We start from the raw sequence: 13,663 nt of genomic DNA, 5'->3' as shown, positions 1-13,663 counted from the left end.
ACAAGTAGGCCTACATTTTAAAGGATTTTAGAGCCTTTTTCAAGGAAGAGCAGAAGAAACACAAAAACAAGTGCTTGAAAGTTTGATATTGTAAGGCTATTTTGGCATTCTCTCCCTGTACTTTATTTTGTGAACTTTTTGATCATTGTCTGAGTGTGAAGCCTTTGTTTTCCTGAAAAAAATGTCACATAAATATAGGTATTACAGATGAAATAAGCTTATTAGATCATTTCATCCCTTTGCTGGTGTATTGGGTCTGGCTGAGATAGAGTTTATTTCCCCACAGCAGCCCTCACAGTTCTGTGCTTTGCATTGTTAGCTGGAAAGGTATTGGTAACACACCAGTGTTTTGGTTGCTGATGAGCAGAGCTGGCACAGCATCAGTGCTGTCTCTCAACATTTTCCCCACAACAAGGAGCTGGGAGTTGACAAGATTCTGGTAAGGGGAAACAACCAGGCCAGCTGACCTAAATTAAGCAGAGGGCTATTCCATACTGTGTGATATCAGCCCAGATATAAAAGCTAAGAAAAGGAGGAGAAATTGGGGCATTTCTTATTTACAGTACTTGCCTTCTGGAGCAGCAACTGTACGTGTTGAAGTCCTGCTTCCTGAGAAGTGGCTGAACATCTCTAGCTGATTGAAAGTAGAAAATAAAATTTTTATTCTCTTTGCTCATGCACAACAAACTTTCTCTTTTGCTTTAGTAAACTGCCTTATCTCAACCTACAAGTTCTCCCCTATCTACCTGGGAAGCTGACTGGTTGAGTGTCTTGGTGGGCATCTGGTGTCCACTGAGGTCAACCCACTACAGTCCTTTCAAAAGGCCATAGTGAGTTGACCCTGACCCTGACTGGATGCCAGGCACCCACAAAACTCCTGTCTCATTCTACTCATCAGCTGCACAGGGCAGAGAAAATATAATGGAGGGTTCATGAGTTGAGATAAGGACAGAGAGATCACTCAGCAAATACTATCACGGGAAAAACAGACTCAAATTAGACATATTAATTGAATTTACTGCTAACAGAATCAGAGCAGGATAATAAGAATAAAATAAGACCTTAAAAACACTTTCCCCTCATCCCTCCCTCCTCAGCTCTGCCTTCTCCCCCAGGATCTCAGGGAGACAGGGAATGGGGTTTACCAGTTTGTCACACATTGCCACAGCACAGGGAGAGCAGTCCTTCCCTGCTCCAGCACGAGGTCCTTCCAATGCAGGACAGTTCTCCATTAATTTCTCCAATGTGATTTCATCCCTCAGGCAACAGTTCTCCACAAACATCTCCAGCGTGGGTCACTCCTTCACAGGGTGCAGTCCTTCAAGAACAGGCTGCTCCAGTGTTGGTCCCCCAACCCTAGCAGGAAACATGCTCCAGTGAGGGCTCCATTCTCCATGGATCTGTAGACCTCTGCCCTTCTCCAGCACAGGCCTACCAGAGGTTCACAAACTCCTCTCAGGCATCTACCTGCTCTGGGGTGGGATCTTTCACAAGCTGCAGGTGGATCTCTTCTTCCCTGTGGGTCTCCATGGGCTGTAGGGGGACAGCTGCTTCACCATGGTCTTCACTACAGCCTGCAGGGACATCTCTGCCCCAGTGCCTGGAACACTCCCCCTGCTCCTTCTAACACTGACTTTGGTGTCTGCATAGTTGTTCCTCTCACATATTCTCACCCCACTCTTCCCTGGGTGCAATTTCATCATTTTTTTTTCTTCTTAAATTATCAGAGGCATTGCCATCATTTATACTTGGTCCGGCCTTGGCCAGCGGCACATCTGTCTTGGTGTCTCCTGGGATTGGTTCTGTTGGAAAAGGGGAATGCTTCTGGCATTTTCTTACAGAAGCCATCCCCCTTAGCTCCCCCACTACCAAAACCTGCCCATGAAAATCCAATACACCTTGTAAGTACAAGTATGTTTCCTATGGTAAATTATCTAGTGCAGACCTAGACACAAAAGAAATCAATTTTGTAAAAACAGAAAAACAAAACACCAACACTCCCTCCCTACAAATATTTCAACATTTATTTTTGTTCTGAATCAGAAGAACATTCAAAATTCATGAGAGAGCTAAGAGGATAGAAAGAGACCAGTACAAAGCTACTACCACCTGTGTGAAAACTCACTGGGAATTTGGAAAACTTGAATTTCTGTTTCTGGAAAAAGAAAGATTTGAATGTATGTGTCTCATACCCTGGCCAAATAAGAAGACTGCTAACACTTCTGAACAAATACATCTCTCTTAGAATTCTTCTACTTTATAAAAGACTATATAGTTTCAGATGTTTTTCATTTCTGGTTTAATTTTACAAACATTAATTTCTAGTTGGTCTTATTTAAACTTGGCTATACACTAAGACCACCTTAAATAATTCCTTTCTGTCCCTGGTGTTTATAGCCTTCAAATGTACGCAGACAGTTAACATCTCCCTTCCCCCTTTCCCCCTCCAGCCATTGCTTAGTAAGTTATACATAGTTATTTCTTTTAATCTTTCACTGTAAGTCAATCCTTTCAGCCCCTCAATAATTTATGTTGCTTTTCCCTGAATTTCCTCCTATGTGTCAAGATTTTTTTTAATACTGTGAGGCCCTGCATACTTATTCTAGACATATACTCAGCTGTTACATGGGGAGAGATAGAATATCAGTAGCTTACGTTTGCTGCTTTCTTTAATTTGCATGCTTGGTGTCTGGGTTTTTTAGAATATCATAAACAATTCTTGTTATTTTTCTATGTAGAGTAAGTTTCCACACCACATATATTTTCCTATATATATAACAGTCACATGAAAATGGTTTCACGCCATGTCCTCCTGAAAGATCACGTGACTTCAAAAATCTGGTAAACAAATCAAAACCACAAACACAGGTCAGTCAAATACCTGTCAGCTGTATCATCTCCAAACACAGAACTTACCTCTCCATGTTAGGGATCTTGCAAGCATTCAAATAGTTGCTCAGTTGAATATGGCTTAACAATTTCCAGTCTTGGAAAAGCAGTCTGGGATCTAGCAAGCACAATAAAATAGTTTTTACAGAAAAATGGGCTTTGTAAGGGATTGAAGGCAGTGCTTGACTTCACAAGGCAGTTTTGCAAGTTGATGTTGGTTCCAGTTCTGATGGAATGGGATTCCTTCACATATAGAAGAGTCCCCAGACCTTGGGGAGACTTAACAAGTGAGTTTAGGACAACACAAGATCAAGCTTTTCAGCAAGAAGAGCTGACAATGCTGCTGAAGCAGTGTGGGGTTTGGTCCTTGTGAGTGACCATGCCATCAGCTGGGGAGACCTCTGGAGAGCCTTAATCCATTCTCAGGTGACAAGACACGTAAGAAATATTGCAGTGTGAGAGACAAACCAAAGAGATAATTATTAGGGTCCTTTCTTATTATCTGAGGGTGCTGGTTGTGTTCAGAATGCCAGTGCAAACATTACCTCAGTGGTAAATGCTAATTAGAAATCAAAGGGTAAAGGAGGTATCAGAATGAAGAGCAGATAATGACAATTTGTTCCCACTTTCAGCATCTTCACAGATGTCACTGTTCCTAAGAGTCATTTAGTGGTATTCATGATTATATTAAGTAAACTGTATGATTAAAAAGAGATTCAACATTATAAATATATCATCTAATCAGCTACTTGGCATCTCTGTTCTCTCTTAAACAGTATTATCATTCCCAGCTGCATGAAGCTCTCAACAACAAAATGCTTATTGTTTCCTTGCTAAATTGACATAATACATTTAATATTATAATTGAAAATACATATATCTTGGGTGCTTTGGGAAAAACATAATATAATCCATCATAAAGCTTTATTTCAGTTATTTAAGAAAGGGTTTTTTTGAGTTTTACTCTTCAGTTTACACTATTTATGGGTATAAATCATCTGACATAATGGATGTTTATAATTTTTGATTTGTAAATTATTGAAGTAAATTATTAATTTGGAAGAAAAAAAGGAATATTTTTACAATCATTCTTTCCACTCAAACTAATACAATTACAATTTTTTCCCCGAATAATTTAAAATTACTTTTTGTTCATGATATTGGGCAATAATGAATGGATATCCAGTAAAAATTTGGTTTGCACCCTTGAATGCAGAAAGAAAATAATCTACTGTCATTAGAGAGCCTCTTCTTTTGCAATAATCCATAAATCTTCTGCATTTGTATTTCTGCCACATGAAATTGTCTATGTGCTCTAAATAGACACGGTTTCCTTTGGTGAAATGTTTATTTTTTTCAGTCTCAAAATTTCTCTTCTTTCCTGTTTGATTTGTGTTTGTGTATTTACCCAATGATTAGATTTTAGTGGAATATTTTGCAGCAATTAATGATTCTTTTATTTTTCTGCAGTTTGTAGCATATGGCCATAGAATAGTTTGGGTAGGAGGGGACCTTTAAAGGTCATCTAGTCCAGCATTGCCATAGACAGGGACACCTGCAACTGGATCAGGTTGTTCAGAGGCCCATCTGACCTTACCATGAATATATCCAGGAACAGGGTATTTATCACATTTATCTGGGCAACCTGTTCCAATATTTCATTCTCCTAATTGTATCTTTTTTTCTTTATTTTTAGTCTAATTCTACCCTCTTTTAGTCTAAAACTATTACCCATGTCCTAATGCTAAAGACCCTACTAAAAAAATCTGGCTTCCATAGCTTTTCAAATATCATGATGAGTGGTTTGGCATGAGGGGATATTTTCTTAATTTGTTCTCTGGCCCTGCATTCATTAAGTTTACATTATAGTAAGATGCTGTATTCCAGTACTTTATATTTCTGATTTTTAGGAGATTCAAAATATGCTACCATAATGCTGCTGTCCTTTTTGTATAGTGACATCACTCCTAATTTAGCCCAATCACATTTTATTATTTTACTGACACATCATTCTCCTAACGTAATTTAATAGATCTGCAGCATGCACATAAATATGCCTGATACTGAATGTTGTGATGCTCTGCCACCCATTCCATCTATACTCCAGTTTCCTAGCCTTGCTTTTTCACCCTCAGAATATGTTCATTTCTGCATTTAATCTATTCCTCTAGTAAGTTTACTGACTGGAGAAATTTTTCATTTATGCATGAAAATACCTTTTTAAACAAGCTATCATACTTACAGGACACTTTACATTGTAAAGGATTTTACAGATGGTAACTAATTAATCAAAGATGTCTCCATAGAACAGAAAATAGAATACGAGTATCGCAATTTTAGAATGACAAAACTGAAAAGAGAGATTTAGGTGAGCTGCTCAAGGCAACATTGAAAATGAGTGGAAGATTCAGAATGATGACCCAATATTTTACAGGCAACATTTCTTTGTTCAAACATTTGAACACTTTGTTCAACATTTCCTCACTTTGCTTTGATTTCAACACACCTACGAGAACTTTCTTACAATTCATCACATGGCCCTGAAACATATACAATGATTTTTATCTTTGTCAAGTAATTTTAGCATTGTTAATCTACAGAAATCTAAGATTTATGCTGCTGGAAAAAAAGAATTTGCTGGTCTCCTTTCGAGAATCATAAAATGTATGCACAGGTGTGACAGACCTCATTTTCTTGTATTTAAAATATTTGGCATATGTAATATGAACTACATATATTTCCTCTTTTAGAATTCATGTTTTTGTGCACATAAATTTTGAAGGATGCAAAAATTTAACTAATGTCTTTCACAAAAAAACCTTCTTCAAACAAGTGTGATACATGTGATGTTCTTCAGAACACACATATGAGTTCAAGATCTGCAAGGGAGGAAAATTTATCAATATGTCCATAATATTAACACATAATTTTAAAGGCAGTACGTCCCTTCTCTCGGAAACTGTAGCCCTCTTGCTCTTCAGTTAGCTGAACGGTAACTCTTCCTGCCAGTTAGGGAAGAATAAGAACATAGGAATGCCTTGCCTAATCCAATATTGTCTCTCTAGCAATGGTCAGCTGAGAAACAGGAAAATGCATTAGAGTCTGCTCCCAGAAAGACTTCCTTCTGTTGTGGTTTCATTGATCTCTCAAGACTGAGGATTATAACTGCTCTCAAAGCATTTTTTTAGCATGAAATATAATAGTTCTAGCTCCTTATCAATAAACCCAAGCATTTATTTCTCTAAGCATAAGTTTACACTTAAAACTGTTTTCAGGGAGGACTGTGACCATCTTAAATCAAAGTTCTAAGGGGAGAAAAAACCCATATCCTAAGAAAAATAAATCCCATTTGAACATGCTTAACTGAGTAAGGAAACACTTGGATTTTCCTGCTAGTGCACATTGCTTATCTATTACTGGGTTTGCGGCATTGCATTCCTTTTCCCAGTCCCAGGTGGCTCGGGGAGCCCGGCTAGGCTCAGCGTAACATCCGGGAGTCCGGGGTTGCCACTGGTTCAGAGGCTCTAGTGCTGAGCCTCCACGTGGGCTGCCGTGTTGTGTAACGGACGCTGGGATGAGGTAAAGAGGCGAAGGAGGCACACTCTGTCCTGCAGTCGGCTGGAGAAGGTTTATTGCCGTGTGGTGCTGCAGTGGAGAGCAGCGACCAGTCCAAGCACCCGCATGGACAAGATGGCGGTGGAACCAAGGGGCGCATGGAGTTTTATAGGGGGTGGGCAGACACAGGCGGAAGCCTTCCTCACCCAGTGGGGACAGGCAACGGGGGAGTGATGTGAACCACGACAACCAATGGGAACACGACAGGGGTGGTTACAGGGTTCTGGGACGAATGGGATTGCGGGGATGGGGTGACTGACACGGTAGTTTCAGGAATGAACAGGGGGTGGTTACAAGACTGACATGGGGAAGCTCCAATGGTGCTTGACCCAGAGCGAACCATCATGGGGGGAACGCGGGGTACACAGAACTGGCTAACTACCATTATCAAAATCCCTAACTAAAACCCAGCCCGGGATGCAACAGGATTCAAATACTGAATTTAAATTGAAGTGTAGTAGTGTAATGGTAGTCTGAACCTGAACTGGTATCACAGACATCTTCTTTCAGGGCAGAGCAGTGTTCCTGAAGGGCTCCACTGCAATAAGCTTTAGCTCCTCTTTTGTTGATTTCCATCCTAAAGAAAGGAGGACACAAAGTGGAACAGTGCACACATTTCTTCCTCTGATGAAGTATTTGCAAAAGGCTAAACTGTGCATCCTTGTGCACAAGGCACAAAGCATTCACCCTCCCTGCCAGTACAAACATAGGATTTGGCATTCGGTGGCAAATTTTTCAGCTAAATAGGATGCACATGGAAAATACAGTGTTTAAATCTGTTTGTTTCAATAAATAACCTTTTGTTTTAGTTTTGTGAGAAGATCAGACCTTTGTCTTTGTTCTATGACAAAATATACACTTCAGATGATTTCTCTATAGCATTTGAATTTGTCCATGGCTCATGGAAGAAATGTCCAGGCATATGAAAGGCATAAATGCGGCTGGGAACAATCAGCACAGCTTTTGACACAGTATGACATAACAATAATATGATGACTTATGGTTAATATAACAAGACCATAAGAGGGGTAGAAAACTGACTGGACAATTTTGCTCTATGTTTCGTGTTTAGAAACAACCCAAAGTTCTAAGCCTTGCACCTCTGTGGGACAATATCAGCCCAGTCTTGTCTGCTCACTGTGGTTTATGGAGGCTGCCCACTCCACCCTCTAGACTATTGACCTTGCAATCTCATTTGCTGAACATTTACAGTTGCCTTATTTATGAAATTTGGACATACAGGGCATGAAGTGAGAACATAATTCCTCCTGTGCTCTGTATATTTCCTCCTGTACCAGATATCTGGTTACTCTTCAAAATGCGATGGGAAATTCACCAAGAGTAAACATCTGTTCTCTACCAGAAGGGAATTACAGCCATTGCTGTATTTAGGTGCTGAGGTGGGCAACAAGCAACAAATATATTCTGCAGAAAAGCCATGAAGCAATGTCTTGGGTTGGAAATGCAAGATGTGGCTGGGGATGTGTATTCTGTTGCCATCTGTTAGACATGGGGCAGTTTTCTTTATCTCTTCTACAACTAGTCCTCCCTCCAGAAAATATCTTCTGTTAATGGGCCATTGAGTCTCACTGCATGACTGATAAAATTGCATCATCCCACTGGGAGATGCTCCAACCAGGGGGAGGAGCCAAGCATTCCTACCTGGATATAATCTGAGATTGGAACACCACAGTCAGCCTTTTCCACTGGATTCCCAGAAGAGCAGCTTTCTTCTTCACTGGATTCCCAGAGGAAGACCAGGCCCATCTACACCACCACTGCACCTTCAGGGGGAAACTCCACCCTTCTACAGGATCACTGCTTCAACAGAACCACACCTGTCACTGCAGGAGGGCTGCAGCCACCATTCAATCAGACTGCTACCAACACCCTGATCCACAAGGTGTCAGATTGTATTCTGACTCTGTCAATGTTGTTTTGTATTACTGCATTTTTATTTTATTCTTGTTTTTTTTCCTAATAAAGAACTGTTATTCCTCTTCCCATATCTTTGCTTGAGAGCCCCTTAATTTCAAAATTATGACAATTCAGAGGGAGGGGGTTTACATTTTCCATCTCAGGGGAGGCTCCTACCTTCCTTAGCAGACACCTGTCTTTTCAAACCAAGACAAGCAACAAAGGGTGATTCAGTCTCACAGTGTCCTTTGGGGCACCCTAATCAGACCCGTGGAAAAAAAAAATTACCTCTGTACAGCTTTATAGCTGTGAAGAAATCACTATGTGATCTGATAGCTCATAATCTCATTGTAGAGAGATGGCTTTATTAATGAATGTATTGTATTTTAGTCACACACTGAATTTTTTAGGCAATTAACCACTGGGGGAAAAAAAGGAAATTAAAAGCAATTGCCTTATTTTTGTTTGAATGTGATTAACTGAAAAGATGATATAGTATACAGTATATTAACAAAAATATCCTATGAATATTTACCAGGCATACTTAATCAACTGAGAATACATGCAGTCAATGAATCAGTCGTTTTCTGAGACCTTAGGTACTCCTAGAATAATGTACTGAAACAGACTGAACTATTGCAATGTTCTCTTGGGTCAATTATCAATTTATCATAAAATGGTAGAGTCTTCATGTGCACTACAGAAAGCAAACTTGAAACCAAATTTTACAGTCTGTTGAGTATAAAAACAAATTTAGAAATGTCCTGAACATGATAGCTTTATAGATACCATGGGCAATAAAGTTTTTCTTACAAGCTGGAATACAAAACACACACACACATTCACAGACAGAATCATAAAACCATAGAGTACCCCGAGCTGGAAGACCATCAAAGATCATTGAGCTAGGTCCTGGCCCTGCACATGACCAATCCTAAAACTGAATCCTATGCTGATCCATGTACTAGACCATCATGTGTTCCAAAAATCTTGTGTGATCTCCTGGATGTTTACCACTACCCAATCACCTATCTATGTCTACCAGAGGAAATGCTGGTAGATGTTATGTGACCTGCAAACTCTGAATCTTTGCACTGTGTTAAATTCATGATCCTCATCAAGTTACTTGAACTTAAGAGTGCAATAGCTGGTAAAGGCACAACTGAGCACAGTTCGGTGAATGGAAGGTAAATAGAAGACCAGAGAATTTGTCACTTCACAAGAGGATGTGGCATAAACAGATGAGGTCCTACAGAAGTTAAAGCAATCCTCAGGTGTTCAAATATATTCTAGCATTTAATAGCAGTAATAGGTCATTATGGTATAACAACATGATGGTGTAACAACATCATATTACAATTAGCTTAATCTTTGACTTTGCATTCACCATCAACTGCATTTAAATGGCTAGTAAAGTCAGTGAAGGCCCAGTCCTGACAACTTTGGACGAGTGATAGTTCTTTCATCCTAACAAATCTTTGACTCAACCCATCAAGACAGCTTCCAAATCCCTTCCCACTGCTGAATCCTTTATTAACATTTGAGAAGAAATACCTATACCTTTATAACACAACTACATAATGTAGCCGATGGGTTAAAGACTACATTTATTAAACTGAGAGATAAAGGACTTGCCCCAGTGAGTACTTGCCTGGAGTAACAATGAAAATTGATGCCCTTTCAGTCATAATGTTGAAATATCCATATGCACACTTTAAGCTTTTAATCATAAATACCCTTTGGTCCTGCTTTATGACAATGAATTTCAAAACTGTATGTCTTCCTCTAGAGCTAGCATTCTAAACTCGAATAGAAGTAAAAAGCTAAGGAAGAAAATAATAAAACAAAAAGAATTATCCTCTTTTGATGAACTAACTAAGAAGCAAAGAGCAGCTTCTATTATCAGATCATATCATCACAGGTGCATAATAATTTCCATTGCCTTCAGCTTCAAGCATTAAGAAGGCATTCAGCTTTTACATTAGCTCAAAAGTGTATATTTTACAAGTCTGCGGTAGTATTCTCCCATGCTGAGGTGCACAACGAAACATGCAGTCAATCAAAAATCACAAAAAAAATTAAATAAGAGCCTACTTAGAAACACATTATCATTTTTACTACCTGCAGTCAGGTGCACTTTTTACAATTATGACAGATAACAAAATCAGTACAGGATCAGCACCTGAATTCTGACTTTCAGAAAGACCTTTCCTAATTCTCATTTGCCTCAGAATATTTTGTTTCTGCAATATTACCAGTTACCGATATCTCATGAGAAAATTGGATGTATTGGTAGGAATCCTTTGATAAAAGGGTATTTGCAGAAAAAAAAGATTAGGAGACAGCAAAATTCCCATGGGAACTTCAGAATTTGCTTTATGAATTCAGAAGGAGAATTAAATTTAATGAGACTTAGCTGCTGAAAAGCTAGGTAGCAATAAAATTCCATTATCTTTGTTAAAGCTTTCTCAAGTCTAAAAAAACTAAAAAACAGGGCTAAAAAGGAATTCAATGGATCATCCAGGGAAAAGAGACCCAAGGCAAGATAAATCATTGCTGTGTCTTTTAGATAAGTGCTCTTAAGCTTGCTGTGAAAGATATCTAATGTTGGGAACAGAACAAATTTTAAGGCAATTAATATTATTATTAAAATATTTTTCCTCAGGTGTCCAGTCAGGATTTTTCTCCCCATTCCTTGTCTTAGCCTCTATAAATTTTAAGCACAGGTTAGTTCTTCCTTTGTTTCAACACCTTGCTACCATATATCTCAGTTTAATTTTTTGTAGATGCAATAAAAATAGTTGGAGTTTTTTTCTGGTTTATTGTTCATGTGTTTTCTAGATCTTTCTTTTTGCTTTTCTCTTCAGTTAGGTCAACTTACTGAAGTGCTTGACATCAGCTCGTGCTTATGGTTAAGGGGTTCTCAGTGCTTTAGTGGGGTGGAAGCACAGAGCTTAAGCTTCCTGACTTGCTGTATATCAGAGCCATGCAGCAATATATAAATGCTAATAAAGAATTTATTGTCTGCTGTCATATGATGACTGCTTCCTTCTTACAGCCTTCAGATGTTCATTGAAGAACTGCTGACTAATTAGCCATTCACCTTCCTCTATTTGCCCTTGTTTTCTGCCTGAAGATAGAATGTCATATTTTCTTCTGCCATTATTTTTCCCCCAGGTTGTTTCTTCAGTTTGGAAAGATAATTCTTGATTATAGTTTTACCTTAAACATACAGTCCCTCTCAACTTTTTATATCTGCATAATCAGTAAGCAGGCTGACATTATGATTCAAATTGTTAAGTCTGAACACTACAGCATTGGGATAGACCCTTGAGAAACCCAACCAAGACTGATATTAAGTCTCGTATTGCCTGATTTATTCAATTTGTCCTACATGGTCTCCGAGAGAGAGCTAGACCCTGGAATCAGGCCTGCTTGCTCTAGGATTATGCTCCTGGAGCTGACTGTACAAATTTCTTTCACAGCATGGCTATGTGGATGGATGCACTCACCAGCTGCCTTCATTTGTTGATCAAAGTTCTCAATTCTGCCACAGACCTCTCCTGTTTAATCAGCTCCACACTTCCCAGGGGTAATGAACATGAAGCATGCATATCTTCTTAAAAAAATGAATAGACCATGATCACATCTTTTCACATGGATGATTTTTCTGCCAAGGTGCTGGATGGTCTGTGGAGATCCCAGATGCTCCATTTGGACTTCTTTTTTTTCTCAAGAAAGTAATTTTTTTTTTTTTTTTTTTTTTTGAGGACACAAGATATATTTAATCGGTAACTGCATATAATTTGTTTAAACAGAGGACACAAGTGTCCTTCAAATTAATCTCCTTATCAGCATAACTTTAAAAAAAAAAATCTGCCTAGACCTTACCTCTGAGTGCTGTTCTGTTCCTCTAATCACCACTTCTGCCATGATCTGGTGCAAGTAAGACAAAATCAATTAGTTATTACAGTCATCATTGTAAAATGTACACATGGGGTGACAGAAAAAAAGTATGCTAAATTTAATCTACTGTAAACATTTATTTTCAGGAGATGAAGATGTTCTTTGGACTGATTGTTTTATCCTACATTTGAGCTATTTTGAAGACATTTTTTCTTAGGCAAAGATAGAAACAGGTATGCCTGGTCAAAAGTGTTCCTAAATTTTAGGTTTGATGTGTTTTATTTGGTTATTTATTCAGTATAAGGACTGTTTACCCAACAAAACTGGAAACATTAACTCCTGTGTGAATAGGGAAGAAAGCATTTATTCATTATCAAATATATGAGGTATTTTTTCATGTATTTTCTTCATAAAAGCAGATCATCCTTTCTAAGTTGAAACATTTTTAGCTTAATCTGTAAATTTGTCAAGGTCAAAAGGTTCAAAAACAAAGCTCAATAATGTTTTAAAAATTGCTTTGAAAAACAAGCATAATAATAGTTTTTACTTTAGGTTGAATTTGAATATTTAGGCATATTATTTTTTAATCTAGAGAAACAGTTTTCAAAATTGATTTTAGATAGCATGTACCAAACAGCAAAATAACTCTATGAACCTGTTTCAGACTTGTCCATAGAAACTTCCTCAGGAAGTGTCCTTCATGCCAATTCAGTTTTTAACCCTTTAGTGAGCTTACAGTCATCATGGATGTGATGGGCTTGTAATATAAATATTTAAAACAGCAAGTTGAATAGAGAAAACAGTATTAAAGTTGATTCTTGTAGTTGACATGACGCAAAATAAATATTTGTGAAAAGTGAAAAAAAACTGTTGTCAGAATTGTGGGTTGATATTCAGATCCAGGAGGCTGATGAATATTACATTGTCTATGTTTGTATTCCTTAATCTACAGTTTCATGTTATGAAAACAGACAAGTTAGAGATGAAGCTGTAATAGGCCATTTAGGTGACCTGTTTTTAAATAATATGATTCTTTGGATAACATGTAGCATAGTAATTCTCTTGAGTGGCAGTTGATTATTACCTGAAACAAATTTTTAAAAATATGGGTTTTTTCTTTTGAATCTGATTGTCCTTCAATGGAGCATTACTCTTAAGCATAGAACCTCTTCTGTCCCTAGGGAAGGTAACTAGCAGTGGATAAGCTGAAACATTTTGATTATGTTGAAGCTGATAAGGAGGTCATGAGTTAAAAGGGCTTCAAAATTATAAGGAGAGGTGATTAGTTTCAGAGGCTTAGAAAGAGAACAGAAGGCAAGGAGAGCTGGAGGTACAG

The sequence above is a fragment of the Vidua chalybeata genome, chromosome 3 (assembly GCF_026979565.1).
Source record: "Vidua chalybeata isolate OUT-0048 chromosome 3, bVidCha1 merged haplotype, whole genome shotgun sequence".
Classification (NCBI taxonomy): Eukaryota; Metazoa; Chordata; class Aves; order Passeriformes; family Viduidae; genus Vidua; species Vidua chalybeata.
This window is presented reverse-complemented; position numbering follows the sequence as displayed.